A 6,000-nucleotide genomic window follows, 5' to 3' on the forward strand; every position below is an offset into this window, starting at 1 on the left:
GAAATCACTGATGTACAAAGTGTGAAGAATAAAGAAGTGATTCTAGTATTTCAAGACGATATTGCTTGAGGACAAGCAACGCTCAAGTGTGGGAATATTTGATAATGCTAAAAACGAACATATATTTCATAGCATTATTCCTCAAGAAAGACAAGCTTTTAGTTGCAATTGTTCTATTTACAAGTGATATTCGTTTAAATAATAAAAGGTGAAGACAAAAGACAGATTCGACGATTTGAAGACGCAAACGACCAAAAAGCTCAAAAGTACAAAAGACAATCAAAAAGGTTCCAATTATTGATAAGAAACGTCTCAAAATCACAAGAGTACAAGATTCAAAACGCAAAGTACAAGATATTAAATTGTACGCGAGGACGTTCGAAAAACCGGAACCGGGACCAGAGTCAATTCTTAACGCTCGACGCAACGGACTAAAAATTACAAGTTAACTATATATATAAATATAATATAATATATAATTAATTATATTAATTATATATATATTATATATATATATTTAAAACCGTCGGCAGCAGGAAACTCCAAGGGTGTGAAATGAAAATACCTCTCCGCGACTCGCGGAGTTTGAAGGGCTTTTTGCCGCGAGTCGCGGAGCCCCAAAATTCATTTCTGGCTATAAAGCCAACCGAATTCTGATCGAATTTAACATCTTTTTTCTCAATCTCTCTCAATATATACGAGTAATATATATTTATATTTATAATTTATATTTTAATTTTAATTATAATTCTAATAATAAGGGTATGTTAGCGAATGTTGTAAGGGTGTAAGTCGAAATTCTGTCCGTGTAACGCTACGCTATTTTTAATCATTGTAAGTTATGTTCAACCTTTTTATATTAATGTCTCGTAGCTAAGTTATTATTATGCTTGTTTAAAACGAAGTAATCATGATGTTGGGCTAATTACTAAAATTGGGTAATTGGGCTTTGTACCATAATTGGGGTTTGGACAAAAGAACGACACTTGTGGAAACTAGACTATGGGCTATTAATGGGCTTTATATTTGTTTAACTAAATGAAAGTTTGTTAATGTTAATATAAAGATTTACAATTGGGCGTCCCTATAAATTACCATATACACTCGATCGGACACGATGGGCGGGGTATTTATATGTACGAATAATCGTTCATTTAACCGGACACGGGAATGGATTAATAGCCACTAGAATAATTAAAACAGGGGTGAAATTACATTCAAGGGTAATTGGTGTAATTGTTAACAAAGTAGTAAAACCTTGGTTTACACGCAGTCGATAACCTGGTGTATTCATTAAACAAAGTATTAAAACCTTGTTACAATTCGAATCCCCAATTAGTTGGAATATTTATCTTCGGGTATAATAATAATTTGACAAGGACACTTGCAATTTATATTTATGACTGATGGACTGTTATGGACAAAAACCAGACGGACATATTGAATAATCCAGGACAAAGGACAATTAACCCAAGGGCATAAAACTAAAATCAACACGTCAAACATCATGATTACGGAAGTTTAAATAAGCATAATTCTTTTATTTCATATTTAATTTCCTTTATTTTATATTTAATTGCACTTCTAATTATCGCACTTTTATTTATTGTTATTTTATTTAATCGCACTTTTAATTACCGTACTTTTAATTATCGCAATTTTATTTTATCGCATTTTTATTATTCGCAATTTCATTATCGTCATTTACTTTACGCTTTAATTTAAAGTCTTGTATTTATTTTATATTTTACATTAGGTTTTAACTGCGACTAAAGTTTTAAAATCGACAAACCGGTCATTAAACGGTAAAAACCCCCCTTTATAATAATAATATTACCTATATATATATTTGTATTTTTATAAAAGTAAACTAATATAGCGTTGAGCTTTGTTTAAAGATTTCCCTGTGGAACGAACCGGACTTACTAAAAACTACACTACTGTACGATTAGGTACACTGCCTATAAGTGTTGTAGCAAGGTTTAAGTATATCCATTCTATAAATAAATAAATATCTTGTGTAAAATTGTATCGTATTTAATAGTATTTTCTGCTAAAATTTAATAGTATTTTATACCCCTCTGCTTTGACATCAAAACTATATCCAAAAATTATGGTTAAACTCAAAGTGGAAGTATGTTTTCTAAAATGGTCATCTAGACGTCGTTCTTTCGACTGAAATGACTACCTTTACAAAAACGACTTGTAACTTATTTTTCCGACTATAAATCTATACTTTTCTATTTAGATTCATAAAATAGAGTTCAATATGAAACCATAGCAATTTGATTCACTCAAAACGGATTTAAAATGAAGAAGTTATGGGTAAAACAAGATTGGATAATTTTTCTCATTTTAGCTACGTGAAAATTGGTAACAAATCTATTCCAACCATAACTTAATCAACTTGTATTGTATATTATGTAATCTTGAGATACCATAGACACGTATACAATGTTTCGACCTATCATGTCGACACATCTATATATATTTCGGAACAACCATAGACACTCTATATGTGAATGTTGGAGTTAGCTATACAGGGTTGAGGTTGATTCCAAAATATATATAGTTTGAGTTGTGATCAATACTGAGATACGTATACACTGAGTCGTGGATTGATTCAAGATAATATTTATCGATTTATTTCTGTACATCTAACTTTGGACAACTAGTTGTAGGTTACTAACGAGAACAGCTGACTTAATAAACTTAAAACATCAAAATATATTAAAAGTGTTGTAAATATATTTTAAACATACTTTGATATATATGTATATATTGTTATAGGTTCGTGAATCAACCAGTGGCCAAGTCTTACTTTCCGACGAAGTAAAAATCTGTGAAAGTGAGTTATAGTCCCACTTTTAAAATCTAATATTTTTGGGATGAGAATACATGCAGGTTTTATAAATGATTTACAAAATAGACACAAGTGCGTGAAACTACATTCTATGGTTGAATTATCGAAATTGAATATGCCCCTTTTTATTAAGTCTGGTAATCTAAGAATTAGGGAACAGACACCCTAATTGACGCGAATCCTAAAGATAGATCTATTGGGCCTAACAAACCCCATCCAAAGTACCGGATGCTTTAGTACTTCGAAATTTATATCATATCCGAAGGGTGTCCCGGAATGATGGGGATATTCTTATATATATTCATCTTGTTAATGTCGGTTACCAGGTGTTCACCATATGAATGATTTTTATCTCTATGTATGGGATGTGTATTGAAATATGAAATCTTGTGGTCTATTGTTACGATTTGATATATATAGGTTAAACCTATAACTCACCAACATTTTTGTTGACGTTTAAAGCATGTTTATTCTCAGGTGAATACTAAGAGCTTCCGCTGTTGCATACTAAAATAAGGACAAGATTTGGAGTCCATGTTTGTATGATATTGTGTAAAAACTGCATTCAAGAAACTGATTTCGATGTAACATATTTGTATTGTAAACCATTATGTAATGGTCGTGTGTAAACATGATATTTTAGATTATCATTATTTGATAATCTACGTAAAGCTTTTTAAACCTTTATTTATGAAATAAAGGTTATGGTTTGTTTTAAAAATGAATGCAGTCTTTGAAAAACGTCTCATATAGAGGTCAAAACCTCGCAACGAAATCAATTAATATGGAACGTTTTTAATCAATAAGAACGGGACATTTCAACCTTAATTATGGTACAAAATCTAATAACCCAATCTTAATTTTTAGTCCAACATCACGATTACTTTGGCTTAAATAAGCATAATAATAACTTAGTTACGAGACATTAATTTAAAAAGGAAGAACATAGCTTACAGTGATTATTTATCGCGTAGCGTTACCCGAACAGAGTTCCGACTAAAAACCCGTAAAACATTTCTTACAATAACCCAATTATTATTAAACTTAAATTAAAATTAAAATTATAAATATATATATATATATATATATATATATATATATATATATATATATATATATATATATATATATATATATATATATATATATATATATATATATATATATTTATGTTACAGATGAAGAGAAGAGAAAAAGATGTGTTTAATTTTGGCCAGAAAATGTGAGTTTTATAGAATGTGGCCTGCTACAGTAACTCATGCGGTCGCATGAGTTTTGTGCCTTCTGGCCATGCGATCGCATGGCTGTCATTTCCTGGTCACATACTTTTTGGCTCCTAGCTTGTCGACATATTTATTTAATATATATAATATATATAAATTTATATAATTATATATATATTATATTATATTCATGTGCATAGTTGATTTGTAATTTTAGCTCCATTGCGTCGCGCGTTGATAGTTGGCTCAGGTCCCGGTTCCGGATTTTCGAACGTCCTTGCGTACTATTTAATATCTTGTACTTTGCATTTTGCGGCTTGTACTCTTATCATTTTTGGACGTTTCTCATCAATAAATTGAACCTTTTGGATTATATCTTGTTCATTTGAGCTTTTTAGTCATTTGCGTCTTCAAATCGTCGTTTTCTTCTTTTGTCTTCGCACTTATTTATTTAAACGAATATTACATAAAAATAGAACAATTGCAACTAAAAGCTTTACATATTGGAAGGATATTGATACTAAATATATGTTCATTTAGAGCACTATCAAATATCCCCACACTTGAACGTTGCTTGTCCTCAAGCAATACAGAACTTATAAAATCACACTTCACTCGAATCACTTTTTTCATTCTCACACTTTATACATTAGTGATTTTGATACGGTGGTATAAACAATGATAGTAACGATGTGGTTTACAGTCCCACATGACTATGAAAATTTAGATCCTTTAAGGAAATTGGATCTTTATGAAAATATTTGATCTTTTAAAAATTCATTCTAGCTTTTACCCTAGATAAGTTTTGTGACGCCCCGTACAAAATCATCTTGTACGGTACATCAACAACAGGATCATTACAAGGTCAAACACTATATGCTGTTTGAAAACCAATTTTGCATTCATGAACAGATAACGTTTTACAAAAGATGAATAGGAAACATTAACATGAGTACATGATACTAAGGTCATTACAAAGCTATTGTTTTGAAAATAACATAAGTTGGGAATGCAAAGTAAAAGTTTCATGCTTGAGACATCTCTAAGTAATGCAGCGGAAGTCTAACACAGCAAGTCTGTAACAGCAAGTCTATACACTGAGACTAGAACAGCAAGGCTAACAGCAGAAGCAACAACGTCTAAACACCTGAGAAATACATGCTTAAAAAGTCAACACGAATGTTGGTGAGCTATAGCTTGTTTGTATTCAGTAATGTAATGTAGGCCACGAGATTTCAGTGCTTCAAACAAGCGTTTCAAATCAGTAATTCAAATCAGTATGATAAAGTATATGTATAACCGTGGGCACTCGGTAACTAACTTAACGTTTATACCCCCTGAAAGTACACTTGGCAAGTGCGTATTTCTACGAAGTATTAAACACTCGTTAAATGCTAGCGCGACTAGCCCGAGTGGGGATGTCAAACCCTATGGATCCATATCTAAGATTCGCGTTCATGGTTCAAAAACCAATGATTAAATGTTACCGAGCTAAAGGGAATGTTTATGCCGTTGTATAACCCACACATATATAAGTTTAAGTACTCGTGCCTAGTATGTAAAACATAAAATCCGCATGTATTCTCAGTTCCCAAAATAAGTTAAAGTAAAAAGGGAATGCTATAACTCACAGTGATAAAAGCGGTAAAGTCGGTAATGAAAGTACGCAAGTAGTAAGTCGGTCCGAAAGGTCGTCAACAAGCAATACTAGAAAGGGAAGAAAGAAAGAACAAGTGTGTGTGAAAACCAAATGAGCAAGTGATTTGAATGAGAGGTAAATGGCTAGTATTTATAAGCAAGGAATTTGACAAGGATTGATGACATGGACAAGGGCTAGTATTTATAAGCAAGGAATTTGACAAGGATTGATGACATGGACAAGGGCTAGTATTTATAAGAAAGGAATTTGACAAG

Source organism: Rutidosis leptorrhynchoides, chromosome 6 (genome assembly GCF_046630445.1).
Source record: "Rutidosis leptorrhynchoides isolate AG116_Rl617_1_P2 chromosome 6, CSIRO_AGI_Rlap_v1, whole genome shotgun sequence".
NCBI lineage: Eukaryota > Viridiplantae > Streptophyta > Magnoliopsida > Asterales > Asteraceae > Rutidosis > Rutidosis leptorrhynchoides.